Raw genomic sequence first — 14,353 nt, 5'->3', positions numbered from 1 at the left:
GAGACATCCTAGCATCCCATCCACTTCACCCAACACCTATGTCTGTCAGGTTTGTTCCCTTTAAAAAATTCTCCCATCTTATTTTAGGTCATCATCATCTGTAATATATTTGTAATATATACAAATATATGTTGTTACCAGGGCTGTGATGTCTTTCCTGCCACCCCCTCCCCTCGGTGGCTCCCCTCCCTCCCCTGTGCACCCTTAATACCATGTATACACCTTTATCACACTGCATACTAATTCCTTGTTTGTACAGTTTTCTCCTGGTGGACCAAGAGGTTGTTGGGGTTGAAGGACTGGGCCTTGATCTTCCAGGGTGAGGACACACACAGTGCCTGACACATTACTGCAATAAGTAAGTGTCTGTTGAGCAGCCAGAGAGCTGAATGGATGGGGGGAGGAGCCCGTACTAGGTTGCATTCTGAAGGCTAGGCACAGTTGGGATGCGTGGAAGCGAGAAGAAGGCGGTCATGCTGGGGGAGCATCATGGATGCAGGCCCGTGGTAGGAAATGACAGGGCAATTGTGCTCTTAGACCACGGCCACGGAGAAGCATTTTCAGCACCACCCAGAGCTTAGCCATGGGACATAAATAGAATTTCAGTTCTGGTGTTGCATTTAAATGTGTTTCCCTGACCCCTCTAAGTAGAAGTATTGGGTTTCGCACTTAATAACCTTAAACTGTAGCTTCCAAGGAGTTAAACGTATGTTCTACCCTGTAAAATTAAGCAGCACACTCACAAAGTCTAGTTGATTCTTCGAGACTTTGATGGTTCCCGACTTAAGTAAGACATGGTAGCGGCAGAGCAGGAAAGAAAAATGTGTGTGTACGTGTGCAGAAGGAGGCTGTTTAATACTGCCATTCAGAAGAGTGACTGCAGCCAGACCCACCGGTCCTGACCCTGCTTCTTCCAAGCTGTGTCATCCTGGACGTGTCGCCGTCTGGGCCTCGGTTTCCTCATTTCTTGATGGAGACAGATATTACTTGCGTTGTGCGGATTAAGTTAAAATGTATGTGACATGTGAGCACTGTGCTTAATCCTGAGTAAAGCATTCACCAAGTGATAGCTATTGACAAATTAACAGTACGTAGCGTTTCGGGCAAATGGGAAAACTCATAGTGTATTTCCCAAAGGAAGAATTTTAACACATGATTGCTAAACACAAATGGTCATCCAGAAAACACACACGTCAGACCCTTTCCTTCACAGTTAGCTAGACAGAACCATCTCTAACGTGAAATGTAGAGTGCTAGGTACTTCATGCAAATAAGGTGATCTGATAGAGGTAAAATTTGACCTGGATAATCAAAAACCTAGGGCTAATTCTCTGTGTTTGGAAATAAGGTGATCACTAATGCAAATTACTTAGGAAAACTCACTTTTCTTTTACTCTGCATAATCAAGAGCTTGCTATACAGCTGCTCCTAAGGAAGGGGAAGAAAATTATGTGCTGCCTTTATTTTTAAATAAGCAAACTAGTGGGATGTGTATAAATTAGAGGATCATTGAATGATCTGTTTTTTTCCCTACTTTCCAAATGGTAGTGACAGTCTTAACTGTGTAGGTTCTCATCCACCGGCCTACATATAATTCATGCATATGCAGAGAATCCTCTTCAGTAGACTCAAAGTTGCTTTCCCATTCGGAAATTGCACACTCCTCCTTTCCCCGTGCCTGCATGGCCTTTGCCTGGCCTCATTCCTCCCCACTCCTTGTCCTCTGAGACTGTTTGATATATCCCATTCCACCGCCTCGCTCTTGCTCTCATACAGCTACCTTATTGTATTGTAATTATTGACAGGCATTGGTCACCATCACAGGACTGTGAGTTCTCTGATGAGCAGGCATTTTCTTACTCATTTTTGTGTCTACATTGTTGCCTTACAGTGGGGGGACTTATTCCTACAAGATGCTTGGTAAACTTTTGCTGAATTAATGAATGATATTCACCAAATTTTTCTTCTGCATATTCTTCCTAAATAAACCATAACTCTGTTTGGGTAGGAAATTCTGTCATACTTTCTGGTACTGCTTAGCTCCAGAGCATTGATAAACAATATCAGATTGCTCTACAGTCTTGCTGTTATGAATATCAGTTATTCTGGAAACACTTTCTAGGGTAGATTCAGCAAGTATTAAATCTTTGTTACTGTTTTATCCACATATGTTCTATCAAAGTATTTATAAAGGGATCACCAAGATTTTTATTGAATTTAAATAGATTTTTATTTATTAATTTTTTTTTAAAGATTTTATTTATTTATTTTAGAGACAGAGCACAAGAGGGGGGAGCGGGAGAGGGAGAAGCAGACTCCCTGCTGAGCAGGGAGCCCGATGCGGGACTCGATCCTGGGACTCCAGGATCATGACCTGAGCCGAAGGCAGTTGCTTAACCAACTGAGCCACCCAGGCGCCCCTTTAAATAGATTTTTAAAAAGATTTATTTGTTTGTTGGGGTGGGTGTAGGGTAGGGGGAGAGGGAAAGAGAGTCTGAAGCAGACTCTGAGTGGAGCTCAGAGCCTCATACGGGGCTCGATCTCAAGACCCTGAGATCATGGACCTGAGCTGAAACCAAGAGTCCACGCTCAACCGACTGCACCACCTGTATTTAAATTCAGGTGCCGCTGAATTTAATATTTTTGTGTGAAAAACTGATACAGAAGCTCTTGTCTGATAGAGTTCTTATGTGAATCATCAATGTTCAGTTCATTGTGGGCAGTAAAAAAACCTTAAATGTATGTGTGTTGAATCTATGAACTGAGCAGTTCAGTTGAATATACCTGTAATATACTTGGCTTTTTGTTTTTCTGCCCCTTAGCTATTTACTGTGATTTCTTGATGTTAATTTCAGGGCTTATTCCAGGATAGGGAGTTGGAATTATACAGGAATTCACATACCTTATTAGCTCCTTGCTTAAACTAATTAAAAAAACTAGTTCTGGGACTGGAACTCCCTTGATGAAATTGTTGAAATGTGAAATTTGAATTTAGGACTTTCTTGAAGACTTGAATGCATTTTACTTACTGTTATTTAAAAAAATTTTTTTTTTCAGTTTTAATTTTGACTGCTGTACTATTGATATCTGAGCCAAAGTGGTGATGCTACCTGAGGGGAATTTCTGCAACCCGTAAGTCAACAGTTATACGGTAAGAATGTGTGCCTCTTACCTTTAAAGCCATTTAATTTCTGTAACATTATAGTTCAGAATTCTAATTTGAAATAGAATACTATAAAATATTCTAATATTTCAAAATATTACACATTAATATATTTTAATATGTAAATATTAACAGCAGATAATATTTTAGAGCTTTAGATCCTAATCAACAGTTCAAGAATTTGAAAGAGAAAAAATATAACTTGATATATTAATTTCATATTAATTTTTGTGTGAAAAACAAATATGGCTATATAGTTTGTCTTATTAAACTGGGGTCTAATTTTTCCTTCCTACATATTTTGCCCATTTACTTTTTATTTCTTGGGGTTTAACTGGTTCTTTATTATCTGATTTTTGTTAATAATGGATGTGAGCAGTCAAGATGATAAAACTTAAGCCTAGGTGGATTTTACTACAACTTACTCTGAACTGAGGTGGTGTTGATTCCAACAGTGGCTGAAATGAGGTTTTGAATTATTTAGAGATTTAAATTATGTATATTGCTTTATCTTCAAGGAATAATTCAAGAGTAATGAGACATGGCCAAACCAGTAAGGCGAGTTACTCCTTTGAGCTTCATTTTCCTTGTACAAAATGTCTATCATTTGTTTTATAGAGTTGTAAAAATCAAATGAGATGATCTATGTGAAATTGTCTTTCTCTTTTATTTATTTTTTTGGAAGGGTAGAAGGGAAAATGACAAGTCTCTTGATTTTAAGGTGGGCTTTAGAGAGAACATAATGCTCTTAATATCCTTTAGAGGAAAGGATGCTAGATAACTTGATCTTTAGTTCTGTCTCACCTTGGCTGTGGGCAAATCATTCTATTAATTTACTATCAGGAAATTGAATTTGATTTTCATACTTTCACTTTACAGGTAATTTTTCAGGAATATGTCTGTATTTTTTGACTATAATGAAACTAAGCTAGAAATCATTATCAGATTATCTGTGAAATCTCCAAATATTTTGAAATTAAATACCACCTTCTAAAAGTCCCATGGGTCAAAGAAGAAGTCACAAGGGAAATTAGAAAATATTTTGAATTGAATGAAAATGAAAATACAACATATCCAAATTTAAGGGATGCACCTAAAGCAGTACTTCCGGGGGAGATTTATAATGTTAAATGATTATAATAGGAAATAGAAGTTTTGAAACAATAATCTAAACCTTCACCTTAAGAAATTAGAGGGCAAAGAGCAAATTAAACCCAGAACAAGCAGAGAAGGAGTTACCAAAGATATGAGCAGAAATCATTGAAATAGAAAACAGAAAAACTGTAGGAAAAAAAATCAGTGATTGGTTAGCTGAGTTTCTTTAATGAGATCAATAAAATTGATCAACCTGTATTTGCACTAATCAGGAAAAAAAGAAGGCAAAAATTTTTAGTATCAGAAAAGAGACACCATCAGTATAGATTCTACAAAAGGAAGTTAAAGGGAATATTATGATAACTTAGATAAATGGACAGATTTCATCAAAGTCACAAGGTATTTAATTTGATTTCCATGCTTTCACTTTACAGGTATTTTTTCAGGAATATGTCTGTTTTTTGACTATAATGAAACTAAGCTAGAAATGAGTATCAGATTATATGTGAAATCTCCAAATATTTTGAAATTAAACATCACATTCTAAAAATCCTTTTAGAAGGAGTGGATAACATGCATAGCTCTTTATTCAAGAAATTGAATTTGTAGTTAAACACCCTCTCCCCCCCCCAAAAACCTCTAAGCCCAAATGGACTCACTGGTGAATTCTACCAACTTACTAAGAAAGAAATAAAACCAATTATATACACAATCTTCAGAAAATAGAAGGAAGAGAACACTAATTTATTTTAGGAGGCCATTATTACTCTAATATAAAAAACCAAAGGTATTTCTCAACAAAATACTAGCAACCTGAATAAAGTTTATATAAAAAGTATAATACATCATACTAAAGTGCCATTTATTCCAGAAATGCAGGATTGTTTCTTCATTTGAAGATCAGTCGTATAATTCACAATATGAACAAACTACACAGAATTCTTCAAACCTGTATGATCATCTCAATAGGCTTATTAGAAAGAGCATTTAACAATATTCATCATTTTTTCATGATAACTCAGAAAAGTAGGAGCTTTCTCAACTTGATAAGAGGTATCTATGAAAGACCTACAGCTAGTAATTGTAATTATTGGTGGAAGAGTTAATGTTTTTGCCTAACATTGGGAATAAGGAAGGATGGTCACTCACTGTTCTTACTCAGAATTGTCCTAGTCAGTGCAGTAAAGCAAAAAAGGAAATACAAGGCATATAGATACAGAAGGAAGAAAAATTAAAGTCCCATGGCAAGGGACCTGAGAAATGAGCTTTTTAGCCTTCTAGTCTCAGTGATACAGGGAAGAAGACAGTGGAGGTGGGAATAAATGTTAAATGCCTGTAGACAGTATCTACTACATTTGGGTTTCTGTGGTTATGATCTGAAAATCATAAGAGCAAGGCCACATGTATATAACTTGTGGGTTTCAGTTACTGTTTTCTCTGAAGTTAAAAGTCAGCATAATCTCTTGGGAGAGTCTTAGTTCAGCATTTCTTCTTTCTGCTAATATAACCAGAAAGCTTTGTGTAGTACTTAAAAGTTATGCATTGGTTTAAACTTCATTAAATAGCTCTTGTTTTTTGATTTAAAGAAAAAGGCTATTTGAAACAATGCTAAGATGTCCTTTTAAATTCTAAGAGGGCATACAAAATTACTTGTTAAATCTGTTACAACTATCATATATCTTTGGATGAGTTAAAATTATTTCATATGCTTGTTGTCTGTATCTTAGAATACATTGACATGTTTTGTATAATAATGTAAGCCGCATATTATGCCTGTTGATTTCTGCTAAATAATTTCCATACACATATTTTTATGATGTTTGGCGGGTAAGAATTGAGGAAACCCTGAGTCCTTGTCCTGTTGCCTGGTATAGTTGTATGGCAAGATAGTGTTTCTCCAGATGGTGTTACTGGAATCATACCTAAGTCTCTTGCAGTCAAATAGTTTCTCAGCCTCAGTGGAATGCTTACAAATGTAAACAAATATACAGTTTAATAGTTGTGTGCATTTCTGTTTTAATTGCATTTGACCCTTAAACAGTGCAGCGGTTAGGAGCTCTGACCCCCACACAGTCAAATCCACTTACAACATTTGACTCCCCCAAACTTAACTACTGATAGCCTTGACTAGAGGCCTTACCAATAATACAAACAGTCGAGTAACACATATTTTGTATATTATATGTAATGTATACCGTATTCTTACAGTAAAGTAAGTTAGAGAAAAGAAGATGTTACTAAGAAAACCATAAGGAAGAGAAAATACATTTACAATACTGTACTGTATTAATTGAAAAAAATCCACTTGTAAGTGGACCTGTGCAGTTTGAACCCATGTTGTTCCAGGGTTAGCTGTACATGTTATTGACCATATTAGTTGATGCTAGATACTAGGTATGGCAGAGTAGTGGTATAGTAGGGGGAGCGTAAGTTTAGTAGTTAACAGAAAATCTTGGGTTCAAATGCTAAAAACATACAGGCTTAAGCTTTTGAGCAAAATCACTTAAATCCTTGATCCTCATTTCCCTCATCTCCAAAAGGAGGATAGTCTTGACGAACTGCTGAAAACATTAAAAATAATACTCAGAGCTTCTAGCAGACAGTGGTGATGCTAGCAGCCCAAATGGTGATGCTAATAGAGGATCTTAGTTGCAGAAATGTTACAAGACTCTGGTATCTGACAGAGCTGGTTTTGAATTGGGTTGGAAGAATTAATATTTTTAAAATATCTATACTACATAAAGCAATCTACAGATTCAGGGCAAACCCTGTCAAGATTCCAATGGTATTTTTCACAGAAATAGGACCTAATTTTAAAATTTGTATGGAACCACAAAAGATCCTGTCTGGATAGCCAAAGCAATCTTGAGAAAGAACAAAGCCAGAGGCATCATGCCCTCTGATTTCAAACTATATTACAAAGCAATAGTAATTAAAACATCATGGTCTTAGTGTAAAAGCAGACACATAGATCAGTGGAATAGAATAGAGAGCCCAGAAATAAATGCATGCATATAAGTTTATGACAGAGCAGCTAGGAATATACAATGGGACAGTCTCTTCAATAAATGGTGTTGGGAAAACTGGACAGCTACATGCAAAAAAATGAAACTGGACCACTACCTCTACAGCATACACAAAAATTAACTCAAAATGGATTAAAGACTTGAATATAAGACCTGAATCCATAAAAGTTCTACAAGAAAGTATAGGTGGTCTGGGTGATGATGTTTTGGATCTGAATTCCAAAAGCAAGGGCAACAAAAGCAAAAATAAACACGTGGGACTACATCAAAGTAAAAAGCTTCTGCACAGCAAAGGAAATCATCAGCAAAATGAAAAGGCATTTTCTGAAGGGGAGAAAATATTTCCAACTCATATCTCTGATAAGGGGTTAATATCCAGATACAAAAAACTCATACAACTCAATAGCAAGAAAAATCTGATTAAAAAGGGGCAGAAAATCTGAAAAGATATTTTTTCAAAGAAGACATTGGATGGGCAGCAGGTACGTAAAAAGATGCTCAATATCACTGATCATCAGGGAAATGCAAATCAAAACCACAATGAGATATCCCTTCACACCTATTAGAATGGCTATTATCAAAAAGACAGTAAGTGTTGGTGACAATATAGAAAAGGTGCACTGTTGGTGGGAATGTAAATTGGGGCAGCCACTGTGGAAAACAGTATGGAGTTCCTCAAAAAGTTACAAGTAGAACTGCCATATGATTCAGCAGTTCCACTTCTGGGTATTTATCCAAGGAAAACAAAAACACTAATTTGAAAGGTTATCTGTACCTCCATGTTCATTGCAGCATTATTTTCAATAGCCAAGATACACAAACAGCTTAAGTGTCCATCAATGGATAAATGGATAAAGAAGATATGGTATATGGAAACCATAATGGAATACTATTCAACCATAAAAAAAGAATAAAATCTTGCCATTTGAGGGAACATGGATGGACCTTGAGGACATTATGCTAAGTGAAATAAATCAAAGAAAGACAAATGCTGTATGATTTCACTTATATGAAGAATTAAAAAACAAACAAACAAACCAAGGTTATAGATACATAGAACAGATTGATGGGTGCCAGAGATGGAGAGTGGAAGGTGGGAGAAATGGGTGAAGGGTTTAGAAGGTACAGACTTTCAAATATAAAATAAAGAAGTCCTGGGGATGTAATGTACAACATGGTGACTCTAGTTAATAATATTGTATTGCATATTTGAAAATTGTTAAAACAGTAGATCTTAAAAGTCCTCATTACAAGAAAAAAAAATTGTTGTAACTGTATATGGCAATGAATGTTACCTTGTGATGATCATTTTTATATAGAAATTTCAAATCACTATGATGTACATCTGCAACTAATACGGTTGACCCTTGAATAACACAGGTGCGAAAATCTGCATATAACTTTTGACTGTTTAAAAACTTCACTAATAGCCTTTTGTTGACTGGAAGCCTTACTGATAACATAAGCAGTTGAGTAACACAACTTTGTATGTTGTATGTATCAAACTGTATTCTTACAATAAGGTAAGTGAGAGAAAAGTCAGTGTTACTAGGAAAATCATAAGGAGAGAATACATTTACAGTATTGTACCATATTTATAAAAGAATCGAAAACAAAAACCCATGTATAAAAGGACCTGTTCAAACCCATGTTGTCCGAGGGTCAGCTATACAATGTTAGACCTCAGTTAAAAGAAAAAAAAAGATTGGATCTGACAGAATCAGTTTTGAATTTAAGTTCTTATACTTTACTAGTGTTGTCCCACCTTGGATAAGTTACTTTTTGAGCCCTGATCTCTTTAGCTGTTAAGTGGGCACCATACCAGCCTATTAAGTTGTAGTATGTAGGACATAAATGACATAATGTATATAAATCCTTACGTGTGCAAATGTTCCCATTTGTCATCTTTAACTGGTTCACTACCATTAGCTTTATGATTTGGTTTCTTTGGTCGATTTTTTATAAAGTTCCCTAGAAACCCTGCCTGATCCTTTTGATGATGCTCATGATTTACTTGCTGGAATACGTTCAGAAGAATGGAGTTGATAGGACGCCAGACTTGATGTTTTGAGACCAAGGACATAGGTTGCAAATTTGAGAAATTTTACTCTCTCATATTTCTCTTCATGCCTTCATGGCTCAAACAGTTGGGAATAGTTAACTAAAACAGCCATTTAATTGATCTTAACTTTCTTTCATGAGCACAGTTTCTAGTTGCCAAAAATATTGCCATGAGGATGCTTTTTGTTTCTAAAAACATGGAAACTCATGTTTAGTAGCATGTATGCTAGAGAACAATTGCTAGGTTCCACAGCTTTATTGTTATTTTAATTTTATCTCATTTTAATTACATTCATTCATGTGAAATGGCCAACATTTGGCTGTTTTTACCACCAAAAGTGGTAATTTCATATGGTTCAACTTGATATTCTAGGGTCTGGTGACAATGTTTTCCTCACACACTTGGCAAATTATCTAATTTTGTATCTTATAATTTGTTGTTTCCTCTAAGAACTTAAGAAGTTTTAATGCATTTTGAATTTTGTAAATTTATTTGATGAATGTCATTCTCAAAGATGCAAAAGAGTAAGTTAGAGAAAATATGTGGTACTTCTTTCTTAACAAAAAGAGGAGATGCTGACTGATTTTTGAGAAGACTTTTAATTTATGGTTAACTGGATAATTGGAAACAAAAACTAGAGCTTGTTGAGACTTAAACTTTGAGGTCATAGGTGCTATCAGATAAATTCTGAGTACCTAAAAATTCTTTTTGAATTTTTAAAGTTCTTTGAGATCAGCGTTTTTCTGAAAGTCATGTCTCTAGCAAGTGTTAAAATGCTGTTGATGTTTTTAGCTTCTGAGTGTTTACTGACATATTTTATATTATAAAAACAATGCCTTTTAGCTTAATTTAACATTCTGTTTGTAAAATGTGTCTAGTTCACATGTTTGTTATACCTTGAATAAAGAGCTGACGATTTCAGTTTTGTTTAAAAGGGCATTAATTTAACAAATACTTTGTGTGGATTAGAAGTAGTAATATGGTGGTAAACAGCGTAGGAGCTTTTCATGTTCATCACAGTGTGGTACTGATTAATGGCTTCTTCTCGCTGTCCCATTAAAGTGGAAAGGGAGGTGGTTCAATTTTTTTTTTAATTTGTCAAGGAAACATTTATTTGTTTAATAGGAGTAACATGTAGCATCTGTGTTCCACTTTGTGGCATTCTGTGGGTCTGTAGGTGGGTCTTCTCCTCGCAGCCCTTTGAGGTAAGCGGGCAGGTGTGATGGCTGCTGTAAGGACGTGGGTTTAGTGGGACTTACATGGTGGCACCAGGCCTCAGCTCTCGAGCATTGAGGGTTTCCGCCCGCTGCTCCGTCTGCTTCCCTGCACTGAAAGACTGTTTCCGGTGGCACACTCCCTGATGAGGTTGGCGGGTTCAGAGCCCCTTAGGGTGAGGGAATTGTGTAGGAGGAAAACTTGCCTTAGGGAACTGAGCTCATTGCGGTTTATGATGCCATTAACTGGCCCTTTGTAAATACTCTTGGAGCAGTGGCCTGTCTCCATGCTAAATTTATCTTGTATGTCTGTCTCTTCCGCCGTGATACCTAGTCCTGTGTCTGTGGCTCACAATAGAGTCATCTAGGCTAGGCCATCATGTTAGAATCTAAGTAGTCAAGAAATGTTCAGTGATCTCCCAGTTGATTTTCTGTCCTCATTTCTTGTCCATCTCCATTGATCCATTTTTTGAAGTTTTATAGAGGCATAATTGACATACAGTAAACTACGACTATTTAAAATGTACAGTCTGATAAGTTCTGGCATGCGCACACACTCATGAAACCATCACCATCAACAAGAAAGTGAATATGCCATTACCCACAGAAGTTTCCTCATGGCCCTTTGTCATCCCTCCCTCCTGTCGGTTCCCCATCTCCAGGGCCACCACTGATCTGCTTTCTGTCTCTGTAGATTAGTTTGCATTTCCTAGAATGTTATTGTGAAGGAAGAACACTCCATGATGTGTCTCCTGTACTACAAATTCTTCACACAACACTACTTCACTTCTGACACCAGACGTGTGGGTTTTCCACATATCAGGCAATTTGATACCAGCTGGGTGTCCTGCAGTTTAACTCAGTTCTGACCTTTATCTCCCTGGGAGACAGCATGAGATCCCACAGGTTAAGGGTTCTGTCCCATAAGACTGCCCCCCACCCCAACCGGCCCAACTTCATCCTCAAGCCCCGACTGTTCCCTGCGCTTCCAACTGGCTCTAAATTGGGAGTTCCCACACCCCTTTCTTGGGTTTTATTAACTGGCTTGAGTGGCTTACAGAACTCAGGACACTGGTTTGCTTACTAGATTACTAGTTTATTACAAAATATTTTAAAGGATATGATTGAACAGCCAAAGGTCTGGCAGAACACATGAGTTTTTGTCCCCATGGAGTTTGGGATACACCACTCTCCCAACATATGAATGCATTCTGGTTCACCAACCTGGAAGCTCTGTCCTTTTGGGTTTTTATGGAGGCTTTATTACATACGTATGATTGATTAAATCATTGACCCGTGGTGATTGAACTCAATCAAGTCCTTCCCTCTTCCCCGAAGTTGGGAGTGGGTGGGACTGAAAGTTCCAACCTTCTAATCACATGGTGGGTTCCCCTGGCAACCAGCCCCCATCCTTAGTGGCTTTCCTAAAGTCACCTCAGTAACATACTCAGATGAGGTTGAGAGGGATTTGTTACGAATATCAGAATCATAGCTCTTATCACTTAGGAAATTTCAAGGATTTTAGGAGCTCTGTGCCAGAAATAGGGATGAAAACCAAATATATGTTTCTTATTATAAATCACAATATCACAGTTATGTAAAAGGAATATACTCTTTATACAGTATATACTCTTTTTTGGTCTGGTTTTTATTCAGCATAATTACCTTGAGATTCATTAATAATATTGTTACATGTATCAATAATTCATCCCACATTATTGCTGATTAGTTGAGTTTATCTGTTCACCTTTGGTGGATTTGGGGATTGTTTCTAATTTTGGCTCATTTTGGCTACTATAAATAAAGCTGTATGAACATTCATGTGCAAATCTGCATGTGGGCATATGCTTTTATTCCTTTTGCATAAAAACCTAGGAGTGAAATGGCTGGATCGTATGGTAAGTGTGTTTAACTTTTTAAGAAACTGCCAAACTGTTTTCAAAAGCGATTGTGTTATTTTCCATTTTCTTCAGCAGGGTGTGAGAGTTCCATTTGCTCCACATCCTTACCAACACTTGGTATGGTCAGTATTTTTAAGGTTGGCCATTCTCATAGGTATGTGGTGGTATCTCATTGTGGTTTTAATTTGTACCTCCTTCACGATGAATGGTGTTGAGCATCTTTCAGGCACTTATTTACTTACCATCAGTCTGTCCTCTGTGAAGTGTCTGTTCAAAACTTTTGCACGTATATTTAATTGAATAGTTTGCTTTATTATTGAGTTTTGAGAGTTCCTTATGTATTCTGCATATAAGACCTTTAGTAGATACGTGATTTGTACTTCTGTCCATTTTATTAGAAATTTTTAACCTTTTATTCCAGAATGTAACTTTGGGGAGTGATGTGGGATTCATTTATATTCTTATTTTTGGCACTTTCCCCAGTCTGTCCTCCCAAGAGACACGACCTCCTTGACATCCTCTTCACTTTTTTTCTGTCTTGTCTTCCCCTTTATGTCAGCATACTCTGTATTGTCTTTCCTTCAGACCAGCTTCTCAGTCAGCTGTACACGAGTTAATCCCTTCCAGGGTGTAGCCCTCTCTTCAGGGCAGAAATGATTTTTAGTTATTATTGAATGTGTTTATTGACTCTGGGATGGTCAGTGCATCGTTTCTTGAGTCTGGAGATGTGCCATTCTAGTGTTGCTCAGCATCGAGTTGGCCTGGCCTCAAGGACTTTGTCAGAAGTCTTGTCAGAAGCCAGAGCAAGGGTTCAGAATCAAAGATGGAAACAGACTTACCAACCTCCCCTAGTTACTAAATGTTGTTTATTTTTAATTTAATTCACTCTGCTTACTGTGTGGTTTCAATTTTTTGAAATTCATTCACTTTTTTTGGTGTTACTTAATTCATGGCCAATGTTTTCATATATGTTTGAAAAGAATACATTCTTGCATTGTTATGTACAGACTTTTGAAGTACTATCAGTTAAAATTTGCTAATTCTATAGTTCAAAATACGAATTTTTTTGGTTTCTGAAAGATGTTGGCATCGTGTACAAAAAAGGATAATAAAAGTTCTCAATATGAAATGTGCATTTGCCTTCATTTATTTTATTGCTTTTCACTTGAGTTTCTCACGGGTCTTACAGTAATATTGCTGCCCCCTTTTTGTTGTTAGCATTGGCCTGGTGTATTTTTGTTGTCTCTTCATTTTCAGCCTTCCTGCTTATTTCATTTTGGATGTGCTCTTGAATATTTAGCTTTTTTAAAAAAACTGAGTTGGTGTGTTGCTTTTTTTTTTTTTCCTTAACAGAGATTCATGTACAGTTGATTTTTGAACCACATAGGTTTGAACTGCGTGGGTTCAGTTCAAAAAAAAAATGTGAATTTTTTTTTATATCGTAGAGTACTTTAAATGTATTTTCTCTTCCGTATGTCTTTCTTAATATTTTCTTTTCTCTAGCTTTATTGTAAGAATACAGTTTATAATACATAAAAAATAACATACTTCATATGTTAGTTGACTTTATGTTATTGGTAAGGCTTCTGGTCAACAGTAGGCTATTAGTCATTAAGTTTTTGGGGAGTCCAAAGTTGTATGCAGATTTCTGACAGCATGGGGGGTGGTGGGGCCCCTAACCCTCATGTTGCTCAAGGGTCAACTATAGTGGGTAAAAACAGTGACGCTGGGTCCATACTGCCTGCCTTTGAATTTAGGCTTTGCCATTAACTGTTACGAGATGTTGGTCAAGTCTGCCTTACTGTTGGTGCTTCAGTTTCTTCTCTTCAAAAGGGAAGTATTAATAAAAAGTTTCTACCTCAGTTTGTAAGAATTAAATGAGTTAGTATGTT

At 36.6% G+C, this 14,353-nt stretch overlaps 1 protein-coding gene across 1 annotated transcript in view; it reads left to right on the top strand.

The window, feature by feature from the left end:
* WASF3 (WASP family member 3) overlaps positions 1-14,353 on the top strand; it is a 123,858-nt gene that overhangs the window by 52,383 nt on the left and 57,122 nt on the right. Inside the window, exon 2 of the mRNA XM_021678245.2 lies at positions 3,058-3,151. The gene's annotated coding sequence lies outside the window, so the exon portion shown is untranslated. The remainder of the gene's footprint in view (positions 1-3,057; positions 3,152-14,353) is intronic.

Source organism: Neomonachus schauinslandi, chromosome 3 (assembly GCF_002201575.2).
Source record: "Neomonachus schauinslandi chromosome 3, ASM220157v2, whole genome shotgun sequence".
Classification (NCBI taxonomy): Eukaryota; Metazoa; Chordata; class Mammalia; order Carnivora; family Phocidae; genus Neomonachus; species Neomonachus schauinslandi.
This window is presented reverse-complemented; position numbering and strand designations above follow the sequence as displayed.